Below are 13,280 nucleotides of genomic sequence, written 5' to 3' on the forward strand. Positions count from 1 at the left end.
GCACAGCCTCCTGTGTGCCCCTGTGGCAGATACTGCGTGAGAAGTCACCCCTCCATCCCTGTGTTTCAATTGCACTTTTCTACACTTTTATTTCTTGGCCCTGACGGTAGTTTTTGGTTGTTGAAAAAGGAGTAGTGATAGAACCTAAAGCTGGTGACAGTGTTCACTTAAGAAGGGACCAGGCTGATGTCCTGGAGCAGATTCCACTGGTATGTCACCCACCAAGTCCCAAAGACGCCTTCATTGCTAACATTGGGGTAACTATTCAGGTTACAGTACATACTTCATATAGATGTGACATAGATAGAAAAACATCTGTGCTGCTATTAAAAAGGACAAACTAATCCGAACATATTTTAGGAAAAACTAAAATCTGTGTTATCTTTAAATTGTTAGGTGACTAAGAGAGTTCAGACCCTTTTTGAGTTTATTAAACATAACGTATATGTAATTTGGTTTATTTCCTAATGTGTTTTGTTCAGTACCTTAATAGCAATTAAAAATTAACTTATGCAATTTAAACTTAAAACTTGAGATATCATAATATGTTAAAGTTTGCTTTATGACAGTACTTTAAAATATTATATAAAATTAATATGATAGAAATATTGTGGAAAAAGAAAGAGAATGAGATGTTCTCTAATTAGTGTTTTAAAGTGGTGAAACAAATATAGAAATCTCTCAATTTAGAAAATAAATAGAGGGGAAAAGTGGAAAACATTAGATTTAATTTATGAATTTTGGTTTATTTTCATTAGGATAGTAATAATTTCACAATGTAGGCAGGAAAATATATTTACAAATCTTCCTACATCATATTGTTTGAGGAAAAAAAGCGTGGGAAACTAAATTTCCATACACTCAACTACAGATAATCTGAATTTTGATCATTAAAGATTAAAGTCTCAAAATATGTAACATAGCAAAATTTGAACTTTTCTGTTGTGACTGACAGATGAAAATCCACTTGTCCTTGGTGTAAATGTGATCAGGTCAAGATCTTGTCAATGAGAAATGTTTTTATAGCAGAGCTGATGATGCCATTTGGATGAGTAATCACACTTTTGTTCTTATCTATATATAAAAAGCCTAAGCGACCGTCACAACCGAAACAACCAAACAGATGACTGAACAGGCTGTGTGGGGTGACCAGGCCAGCAGGGGGGTTAGTGAGGGACGACCAAATGACTGAGCAGCAGGCTGCATGGAGCAACCAGGCCGGCAGGGGTGTTAGTGAGGGACAACCACACGACTGAGCAGCAGGTGGGTGACCAGGCAGGCAGGGGGTTAGTGAGGGACGACCTAATGACTGAGCAGCAGGCAGTGTGGGGTGACCAGGTCAGCAGGGGGTGGGGCGACCAGGCTGGCAGGGGGGGGGTTAGTGAGGGACGACCAAACAACTGAGCAGTGGGCTGCGTGGGGTGACCAGGCTGGCAGGGGGATGCAGTTGGGGGTGATCAGGCCGGCAGGAGGGTTAGTGAGGGACAACCAAACGACTGAATAGCAGTCTGTGTGGGGCAACCAGGCCAACAGGGGGGGCAGTTGGGGGTGACCAGGTTGGCAGGGAAGGGCAGTTAGGGGCAACCAGGCTGGGGGGAGGGGGTGGGCAGTTAGGGGCAACCAGGTTGGCAGGGGGTGGGGGGGGGGGGCAGTTAGGGGCGACCAGGCTGGTGAGGGGGGCCAGTTGGGGGCGATCAGGCTGGCAGGCAGAGGCAGTGAGGGGTGATCAGGCCAGCAGGCAGAGGCGGTTAGGGGTGATCAGGCTGGCGGGGGGGGCAGTTAAGGGCAATCAGGCAGGAAGGCAGGTGAGTGGTTAGGAGCCAGCGGTCCAGGATTGTGAGAGGGATGTCCGACTGCCGGGTTAGGCCCGATCCCCGGGATTGGACCTAAACCGGCAGTTGAACATCCCCTGAGGGGTCTCAGATTGGAGAGGGTGCAGGCTGGGCTGAGGGGACCCTCCCCCTCCCGTGCATGAATTTCGTGCACCGGACCTCTAGTTATCTCATAAAAATAAAGAGGGAATGAAAGAGCAGAAGCTAACACTAGTGGTAGGATTTTTAATAAAATAGAGAGCTGGGTGGAAACCACACCTGCCACGGGTAGCCTCTGCTGACATTGGCAGCTGCACCGCAACCAAGTGCAGAATCCATCGCATGTCTGCCAGGCCCTCTATTCCCTGTCATACTCATTCTGAACTTATCACACTGTTTTATATCAAACTGTTACTATTATAAATGTGTAGTAATTAGCAAAACCAACCTCTTCTATTGTGAGTCGTCTTGATGGAGTAATCAATGTCTGGCCATGGTCAAAAGTGGATGTTACTAGCATTGTGCATTATTTACTCATTTCACCTAATCAGGGAGTGTAGGTTGGTACCATATAATATTTTTTTTTTCTCTCTTTAATCTTCCAAATGTGAACTTATTGTTGACTTGGTGTGGATGTGTCTTGAGTTGCATTTAGGGTTCTGATGTGCAACTGCCATGACTCCTCATTGCTAATGAGATGATGCAGCTGGCCGTGCTGTCAGGCCAACCCTCCACGTACATAAGTGGGCAGCAGGACTCAGAGGAGCAATGATTTACCTTCTGCCCTCCATGAGGCAGAGATGTTACTCCAGGTGAACTTTACCCAAGATGCCATTAGGGCTCTGAGTTTTCTCAGGGGCTGTTAACTAGGCATTTTGTGAATCGTTCAACTGACAAACCAGTTAGGCAGCAGGCACTTTGCTGTGTCCTTCTCTTGTCTTTTGGTGACTGTCTGGCATCCTTGCCCAAATGGATGGCAGCATCTGGCTTTCAGCTGCTCCTGCACTGCTGGTGGCTGGTAACCTGCCACGGTTCAGATGCTGGGGTCTCCCTCGTGCACCAAATCCTTCAGTGCTTTTCTTGTAACTTTCATTAGACAAATACCCTTCCTTAAGTAGGAAAAAAAAAACCTGACCAATTTATATGATTAGAGTGGATGGCCAATATGAATGTTTTAAGAGAGTAAGTTTTTTTTTTTTTTTAAAATACATACATTAATTTAAACTATTCTAACTATTCTAACACAATTATTGTTATCGGTTGAGGTGTGTCCCCTCCATCCTTTGAAAAAAGCTATGCTGCTTCTTCTGTGGAGGGTTTAGAACAATAATAGAACTCACTCAATGAGGATTCCACATGCCAGTCATCAAATCTTCCCCTCAGGAAAGTTGGTCCTAAACAATCACTGAGGACTTACATGATAATGTATATGTAGCTACATTTACCTTCTATAAGAAGGTTACTTTGGCTTGCCCTGTGTACTATGCACTCCTGTACTATGGAATATAGAAGGACAGCACAGTGATTTTAAGTAAATTTGGAGAACTTGGGATACTCTGTTCTGTCGTTTAGTGACCATTTGAAATTATTTGTATTAAAAATTTAAAACAGAGTGCAAACAAAATAATGTTTTCTTTGGAAAATGCAAATTTTTATTCATACATAAAATATTTTACTGAATTTGCATATCATTAAAATTGAAGTGTATTTAAAATGATTATTAATAAACATCAATAAAATAATTGCTACTACCTATTGTTACATGTTTATTACTGAAACAATTGATGCCTTTTATAGAATAGATACCACTTTTGATTAATAGTTCACACTCAGTGTCTCCTATTTTATTCTTGTCTTATTGCATTGACTAGGACCATAGTAATGGCAATAGTGATACATGTATTTGACATTAAGGCAATGCATCTACTATGTCACCAACCCAAACAATGTTAGCTCTGGGCTGCTAATATAAAGTGTGTGTGTGTATGTTAACAAGAGTTAATGTGTGTATATTATATTTGATTAAGTTAGTTAGTACCATGGTCATAAGCTGTGGAAATTATTTGTGGCCTAATAATGTTCTATTTTGTAAATGTCCCATGGGTGTTTGAAAACAATTTTTATGTTCTGTTAGAAAATTTATTTTTTATCAATCTAGTAGGTTAAGCTTGTCAATTGTATATTTAAATCTTCTTCTTTTTTTGTATACTTTATTACCTGTCAGTTTCTAAAGTTGTGTTAATGGTTCCCCTAATTATTTTGGATCTGTCCATTTCTTCTTGTACTTATAACAGTTTTTGCTCTGTTCTTAAAGAAATAAACATCTATGGCTCAAATTTCTTAAGGATTATACCTTTTATCATTATGAAATATCTATCTTTTCCCATTTTATGTTTTTACCTTAATTTTCACTTTTTAAATATTAATACTGGCCTTTCTACTTTCCCTTATTTGAATTTGCCTCACATGCTTTTTCCATCTTAATATTGTCATTTAATTTCTTATAAAACACATATAAGTAAATTTTATTTTTGACCTAAGTCTAGGATATTCTTTTAGTAGAGGAAGTCAATCTATAAAACTCTTATGTTCCACCCTATTCATCTTCATTTAACTTTATGTTTAACATGTGTAGCTTGATTTGTAGTGGCTGTGCCTTTGACAGTCACATTTCTGCATCGATTTAAAGACCTGCTGGCTTCTCCCGTCTTCCAGCCTGCCTCAGGTGCTCCTGAGGAACAACATTCCACCTCGTCATCACTGGGTCCTCATACGAAGTCAGTGCACTGAATGAATTGGGGGTATGCGGCCCAGGTGCCCAGAGGTCCTTGAGCTGCCTTCTCATTATTCCAGAGCATAGAAGGCTCAGGCCCTAGGAAGCCAGTGGGAGCTGTTCACTGGCTGTGACATCACTGCAAAGCATGCTGGTCACCAGCTTCCTAGACATCCAGCAGAAAAGTTTTGGGGAATCCAAGTGGCAGGGCTGTTGCAAGTAACTTTAGGAAGATTGGAAGGATTAGGGAAGATTGATGTTTTAACAAACCAGAGTGTTAATTAACGTCTGCATGACTCTTTTAAACACATTTTCCATTATGATGTCTGGAACCTGAATAAACTTTTTGAGTCTCTGGAGGAAATTTAAACATCATCTTTTTGCAGAGCTTGAAGGTCTTGGATAGCAAATAAATTCCTAACATTAAAGAAATATTTTATGTGCTTTAAATATCAGTTCTCATCTATACTAATAAAAGGGTAATATGCTAATTAGACTGGATAGACCGGACGTCTTCCGGACATCCTTCTGGATGTCCTTCCGGACAAAGCTGCAGAGGCTTCGAGGGCTGGAGAAGGTGTGCAGCCACGGCAGCTGTGAGGGCCGAGGAGGGCCGGCAGCCACAGCGGCCGGCAGTGGCAGCAGCAGTGGGGTAATGGGAGTGGTGCCTTCCTCTGATCAGCCCAGTCTCCTCCCACAGAGAGAGGCCAGACTGTGGCTTAGGCCTGCTCCCCTAAGTCGTCAGTAGGACATTGCCTGAGGGCTCCCTGTTGTGAGGGGGGCAGGCTGGGCTGAGGGACCCCCCACTCCAGTGCACGAATTTTCATGCACTGGGCCTCTAGTTATTTAAATAATGACAGGAAAATATTTTTTTTGCAGTAGAGCTGCCATAAGTAGAAGCCTGGAGGAACCCTAGAAATGCGTTACATTGTATTAATTGTCCGTATTATCTGCGATGCTGGAGACTGCTGGGGCACACCAAATGGATTAATGACTATGCTGTAAGTAAATGAGAAGTGTTTAAGGAAGTATTAATTGAAATGCATTCACGCAATTATGAATGGCTATGTCAGGCCGAAGGCCTCTAAATACCCACTCTTTTACTGGAATGGCTCGTAAAGTGGCTGTAGGATGTCTGGGCCTTTATCACTCATTCCTAACCAATCTTCCCACAGGAGCACTGTTCCTCTCTCCTATCCAACAGGTACAGGCTGCTGGAGCACCACTGGGTGGGAGGTGTGAAGTTCCATCCCACCCATTCCCTCCTGGGCAAGATGATTCTCTGCTCAGCCAGTTCATTAGCTTGGTTGTGTTTTCTGAAGCTATGACCCAAAACCATTGCCTGGAATAGTCTCTACTATGCCACCCTTAACTCACAGCAGATGTCGGGGTCGATGGGAAGAAAGGGCACGTCAGTGAAGAGATGATACTTCACAATGGTAGAGTATGCCACATTAGCACAAAGATGTGCACACACACATGCATGTGCCTCGCTGATGACCTGGGAAGTGAGCAGGGTGAGGGGTCATCCCCAGGTAGGTGGGAAAACTGATTTAAGATGACTTAGCTGACAAGTGGCAGAGCTGGGACCAGGAGCCTTGTCCCTGGAGCCCAGGTGAGTTCACCTGTGGTTCTCTCAAGAACGAGATCCTTCTTTATGGTCTGCCCCACAAGAACTCCATACACAGCCAGCTGAGGAGAGGGGCCAGGGTGGTGGAGATGCTCAGAAATAGATGGCCTCTTGGGACCTCATGATATCTTTGTAGGATTGCACAGGATCCCAGGAAAAACCCTGGTGGGCTATCCCTGGTTGGATAGCATTCAAAGGATACCCATCGCCAGGCATACGTTACCTTCTTTTAGAAAATAAATGAGACGGAAGTAACACATGTGGTTGCATGTCCTGTGGAAGTTTTTCTAACTTTGTCCTGTTGTTCAGGGTCGTCCTTCAGTCTTGAGGGGAAGGAAGGACTTGGAACAGCAGTCCTCAAGCACCCCACACTTTCTCTGTCACCCTTTGGCCTGACAATCTGTCTTCCAGAGGCTCAGTATCCTTGCTGCCTGGCCTTCCTAGAGATGCCATCTGTGCAAGTCATCACTTGGGGGGAACGACACCAGAGTCCCGTGTCTCTGTCAGAGTCAAAAGGACATGCTGACTAAAGTCGGAGCTCATTCAGGGCTGGCTGCCCACCTCGAAGGGAACAAAGGAAGTTTGTTTGATTTTCAGGGGAAAGAAATTCCACCGGGGAAACAATATAGACTTAGGTAGTCGACAATATCAGTTCTAAAAATGCAATTTCCGGATTAATAACAGGACGCTGTAGTTGGCTGGCTCCTTCAGGACGTGCGCTTTTGACCCACAGAACATATTGTGCCCCGTGGCTCTGGCTGAAGCGCGACGTAACAGTCCTCCCCTTTTTAATGCGTGATGTCTATTAAAACGGCTGCTGCTTGTATGGAGGCCCCGTGGAAATGAGAAACATACCTCAGTCAGTCGACTGGCTGCTGGTTAAAATTTAAAGCTTGTAACTTTAATATTTGCATGTTAATATATTGCATTATGGTAGGGAAAATTCCACAAAAATAGCATTACTTATATGAAATCTCTTATATGGCTTGTCTATGTCTTATATGACTTGTCCCATGTAGGAAGATAAAGTTTTAACATCAAGGACCCATCTCGACAAAAAACAAAATTTATCAATTATGTACATGCATGTGTATAGATGCACATGTAGATATACACATGCATATATTTATACACACATTGTATATGCTATGATGTTAGAACTATTTCACCATTTGTATCTTATTAATCTATTTTTGAGAGGAGTGGGGATAATGAACAGGTGGACTTGCATTTAGAGAGACTCATCAATTCCCTGCCTTGTGTTTCCAGTCTAAAGGCCAGATTTCCTCCTCAGGAAGTGATCAGACTCCAAGGAGAAAATAAGCAATAATCAATAGTGTAAGTGAAAGTAAAAGAACTCCACATGATTGTGCCACTTCATTTTATCCACCTGCTGTTGTGGGTCGAAAAGGGTTAAAACTTAGACACACCAGGAAAAACGAGAAAATTTGAGAAAACAGGAACCAGGCCATTAGAAGGACAGTAAATACAGAACACAGCTTAAATGAGAGGATTGCTGAAATCTGAAAACCAAGATTATCATCTTCAAATTGCTATAGTATTGAGTGGATAAAAACTGAGTCCCTATTTTTAAACAAGGGGCTTTTTTATTTTAAAATATTCATCCTGATCATTGTCAGTTATTATAATGAACAAGGTAGGTATTTGTCTCCTGTTACTATTGCTCCAGGTGGGGTGAATGCACATCTGGGCAGAGCCACCTGGTCAGGGTTGGCATAGCCTTCGCATCAGGCTTCAGGTGAGCACGCAAGAGACTCCAGGGCAAGAAGAAGAAAGGGAATTGCTATGTAAATAGTCCTGCTCACTTCCCATATCATATTTAGGGTCTGTCTACCTCTTCCAATATAGTGTTTGTATCAGTTTTCTTTCTAAAAATGATGTTATCCTAGGCCCTAGATCTATCCTGTTATCATAGACTATGCTCTCTAAACTTCCAGTGGAGGAAGTTCAATTCCACAATGGATACTTCTGCAATCATGGCCAGTGGTTATGGTGATAGTTACAGGAGGTCATAGTGAAGGTCATGAGTGATGGTCATACATGATGATTGCTGGTAATGGTCATGGTGATGCTTGTGGGAGAAGGTTATAATGAAGGTCATGGGTGACGGTCATGAGCAATGGTCATGGGGAATGGTCATGAGAATGATCATAGAAGATAGTCATAGGTAATCATCATGGATGATAGCCACAGGTGATGGTCATAGGCAATGGTTATTGGTGATAGTCATAGTAAAAGTCGTGGGTGAAGATCACAGTAGGAGTTATGGGGTATTGGTCACCAGCAATGGTCCTGGGTAAGTAAAAGTCAAAGGGAATTATCAAGGCAATACTTATGGGTGATGATTGTCAATAAAGGTCATAGATAATGGTCATAAAGTTCATGGGCCAGGGTTAAAAAGATGTCTTCAGGGAAAAGTATACCGCTCTTAGGAAACAAAGAGTGCAGTTGTCTGGGTCTTGGATGGATCCTTGGATCCAGGTTCAGTTATATAAACATTTCAGACTAAATTTTGAGAGAGGATATGTGAAGCAAGGGGCTTAAAGAGAACTGTGGATAATACAGAGACATGACTGAGCATGTCAGCAAAGGAGAACAAAGGACAATTCAAGTATCCATGAATTAAATCCAGAAAAAAAATTGGATGTTGAATTGAAAGTTTGTTGCGTGTGTGTGTGTGTGTGTGTGTGTGTGTGTGTGTGTATGTGTGGTTTCTGTGATGAAATTCAGGAAGACAGACCTGGAGGTACATTCTGGAAAGAAGTTCAGGGAAATGCACAATATAGTCACCCCTGTGACTGGAATAGAATATACACCTAAGTCTAAACATGAGGTGGAGAACGACCCTTAAAACTGATGAAAGACATTATGGTTGGTTTTCCTCCAGTGGAAGAGGATGAAAGAGAGAATGACAAGTGGGAGCTGGAAGTGGCGGGCTGGATCTTCCTTTGCTTTGCAGACCATAGCAGATGATCAGTACAAATACACATCTTAAAAAATGAGTCTCATCTTCCCAGCTCTCCAGGAATGATGGAAATGAAGTCAGTTACCCTTGAATGGAAATCTGTTCAATATGTGAGTCTTGGTCTCATGTTTCCTTTGTAAATATGCAATCTGGCAATTATCTTCAGGTTTCATGAGTCACCCACTGCTCAAGAATACACAGAGGCTGATCCCACTCAGCCCCCCTCCCCCCCAAAAAAAACCCCCAAAAAACAAAACAAAACACCAAAACCAAACTAACCTTAGAGCATTACAACTGGCCTCCTGTCCTTCAGAAACAGTATTGTGAAAATCAGATGTTCATATTTTAATAGTTTGAGATATTTTGGTTAAGGATTGAATCAGAAAATCAGATAAAAGTGCATCCTCTGTGCTTTCTTAAACTTATCTGATTTGTCTTTCTTTTCTGAATCCTGGACTTCTGTAAAGTTTTAAATCAAATGATGGCCTTTGGAGTTACTCGTGGGCAAACATTTTCTTCATTTCCCGGGGCTTGTCCTTCCACAGTCTTGCACAACAACAACACAGATGAGCAGGTTTTGCTGAAACTTTCCAAACAAACTCACCTTTGTGCTGAGGCAATTATGAAAAATTTCCACCTCAAGTATATGCTTTGAAAAAGGAGGCACAGGCCCAGTAGGCAGGGGTGGCTCCGCCCGCATATTCCTCCCGCCCCTGCATCCCACACAGAGTGTGCTGATGAGCGAGTGTGCAGGCTAATTTCACAGCTCGGGTGTTTTCTGCTGATCTGAAACTTGTGGAGGACAAGGGAAGAGTGGGCAGAGCAAAGAACTTAGAAAGGATTTTGACAAAACTATCTGCTCAAATTGACAGATGAAATCTGCTGGACTGGAAACCAGAAACGTTTTGAAAATTGCAAGCCACAAGTGTTGGATTTGGAGGAGCATAAGTAAAATTTACCAGATAAATAGCAGAACAAGCGTTTCTTCAGGCAATATTTCTAAATTACACATAACTTAATCCCATGATTATGCACTTAAGACGGTGTGGAGATGGTTCTAGTTGTCAATGCTGATGCAAGCGCTGATGGATAGTTTCACAGCCACACAATTCACACATGTGAGTCTGGATCTGGTGTTATAGGGGTTGGGGGCAGGAGACAACCTACTAGCATTGCAAATTTCTCCTTCCCTTCCCTTCCCTTTCCTTCTTCCCTTCCCTTCCCTTCCCTTCCCTTCCCTTCCCTTCCCTTCCCTTCCCTTCCCTTCCCTTCTCTTCCCTTCCCTTCCCTTCCCTTCCCTTCCCTTCCCTTCCCTTCCCTTCCCTTCCCTTCCCTTCCCTTCCCTTCCCTTCTCTTCTCTCCTCTTTTCTTCTTCCCCTCTCCTCTCCTCTCCTCTCCTCTCCTCTCCTCTCCTCTCCTCTCCTCTCCTCTCCTCTCCTCTCCTCTCCTCTCCTCTCCTCTCCTCTCCTCTCCTCTCCTCTCCTCTCCTTTCCTTTCCTTTCCTTTCCTGTCTTACACAAAAAGGAGCAGACTCAGTCTGAATTCAGAAGACAGTGCTCACAGCATTCCTGTGGGGAGGAGACCAGGCTGGGTGATTGAGAGCCTGGAGCAGATCCCACTGTTCTGGCCCCTTTGAGCCACTTCTCTCCCTCAGTGTCCTGGGTGGGAGGCCCCCTCTGGCTATGCTCACATCTATGCATGTGGAGAGAAGCTTCCTCTCATCAGCCTCCCCAGGGTTGGCCACACACTACCATCACTAACCTCAGAGGTTCTGCCACACAAGCATCTCTAGAACCCTACCCAGAGGGGAAGACCCACTCTCTGTGGATTAGTTCACTGATACCATAGTGCTGGAGAGTGTGTGTATGTGTGAGCACATGTGTGAGTGTGTGTGTGTATGTGTTTCTGCGTGCATGTGTGTGGAAGACCATCAAGGCTGAGGAAGACCTGGGGATGGCACTGAGAGCACCCCAGTTCCCAGGGTCCCTTTGTCTACTAGAGAAGGTATTGGGAGGAATAGGACTTTTGGGGGTCTGGGTGACCTAAGGTGCTCAGAGCCTGTCATAGTGGGCAGATGATTCAGCCCATCTATATATATATATATATAAAAGCCTAATATGCAAAGTGTCCGTTCAGGAGTTTGACCCACTGGGAGTTCGATTGCTCACTATGACATGCACTGACCATCAGGGGGTGGCGCGGAATGAAGGAAGGCCCTGGCTGGCAGCCGGCAGCCGGGGAAGGGAGGCCCCAGCCAGCAGTCGGCAGCTGCCAGGGACCCTACCTATGCACAAATTTCATGCACTGGGCCTCTAATTATGATAGAACTAGACTCCTGTCCAGCATCTTTCCAAACAGTGTCTGTCCTAACCCAGAGTCTCCTGGATTCACACCCAGAAACCAAATGTTCCATGGTTCTTGTGTTGTCACTGAAGCTCTATGGGGTGATGGGTGAGGTCCCACCTTGATGGCATGGCCCCCCTTTCTCCTCACTCCCCATTTCTCCTCCATCTCTCTTTATAGGGGAGCTTCCCATCTCACTCCTTGAGCAGGGAAAGCCATTTTGTCCACAACCACATCCTTAGTTCAGAGTTCTGCTTCCTCCTGCATTTACTAAACCATGTTCTCAACATTGAATTACACCATCATTGAGAGAAAACTTCTGTGAATAAAAGAAAATGTATTTGTCTTGAATAATATTTTTTAAAATATATTTTTATTGTTGACTAGGGGCCCAGTACACGAATTCATGCACCTTGAAAGGAACTGTGGGCCGCTAGGCTGTGGTGGGCACAGGGGCGGGTCTCGGCCCATCCTCCATGCCCCTACCAAGCCCCTCCTGCAGCGGCCCCAGTCCCCTGTCTGCAGGCAGGCCTGCTCCTGCCACCACGACTCCCATGCGCTGATGTCACTGGCCCCGCTCACACCTGCTGACCGTGCGGAGCGATTGGGGCCGATGCCAACAGTGGGTGCAAGTGGGGCCGGTGCTGTCAGTGGGTGCAAGTGGTGGCTGCTGCCCCAATTGCCCCTGAGGGGGAGGTGAAGAAGCCCTCATGGGAGATCAGGGCAGCAGCTGCCACTTGCACCCACTGATGGTGCCGGCCCCGCTTGCACTCAGCACCTTCACTGGGTGCGAGCGGGGCTGGTGCCAGCAGTGGGTGCAAATGGCAGCTCTGGTGCCAGCAGCAGGTGCGAGAGGCAGCTGCCAGCCCCGAATGCCCCTCAGGAACAGGAGGAGGTAAAGAAGCCCTGAGAGGTGATTGGGGCCGGCAGTCACCACTTGCACCCGCTGATGGTGCCAAGCGATCGGGGCCAGCGCTGGCAGTGGGTGTGAGTGCCGGGTGGGACCGCGGCGCAGGAGCAAAGAATTTTCAGTAACCACCAGAGGCTTACCCCAATGACAGCGACCAGCACCCAGTCTGGCGTCTTGGTCTGGCGCCCCCAGCTCACCTGCTCCACCATCCCGCCAATGCTGACACCCACCATGTTCTGCACTCTGCCACCTGCTGCCAATGCCTGCCATGTTCCACGTGCGCCCCCTGGTGGTCAGTGCATGTCATAGGGACCAGTTGTTTGGTTGTTCCTGCTGTTCGGTCTATTTGCATATTAGCCTTTTATTATATAGGATTTCAGAGAGGAAAAGAGAGGGAGAGAGAGATAGAAACATCAATGATGAGAGAGAATCATTGATCGGCTGCCTCCTCCATGCATGACTCTGGAGATGGAGCCTGCAATCTGGGCATATGCCCTGACCAGGAATTGAACCTGTGACCTCCTGGTTCATAGGTCAACACTCAACCACTGCGAGCCAGGCTTGAATAATATTTTTAAAAATGAATGAAGCAGACTCATGTATTAGCAGAGCCATGAAGACAAAACACTGCGTTCCCAGCTCACTTGATCCAGATCAAAACAGGAGAGGATCCCTGTGTATCCGAGTGTCCTGTCCCATGTAGACGATGGCCAGACCATGGATTTGACCATTTAATGCACATAAAGACACTCACAGACAGTGTCAGCAAGACCACTTTCCCTGTGTTTTCCTGAAAGTTCTCCATCAAACATGCACACTGGAACCCT

The 13,280-nt window shown here is 44.9% G+C and overlaps 1 non-coding gene across 1 annotated transcript; it reads left to right on the forward strand.

The window, feature by feature from the left end:
* Window positions 1–12,471: 12,471 nt before the first annotated feature.
* MIR9198D (microRNA mir-9198d) lies at window positions 12,472–12,548 on the forward strand. The gene is given in 1 exon segment (NR_128911.2): window positions 12,472–12,548. It is a non-coding gene; the product is annotated as a microRNA mir-9198d (primary transcript).
* The last annotated feature ends 732 nt before the right edge of the window (window positions 12,549–13,280 follow it).

Source organism: Eptesicus fuscus, chromosome 4, assembly GCF_027574615.1.
Source record: "Eptesicus fuscus isolate TK198812 chromosome 4, DD_ASM_mEF_20220401, whole genome shotgun sequence".
Taxonomy (NCBI): Eukaryota; Metazoa; Chordata; class Mammalia; order Chiroptera; family Vespertilionidae; genus Eptesicus; species Eptesicus fuscus.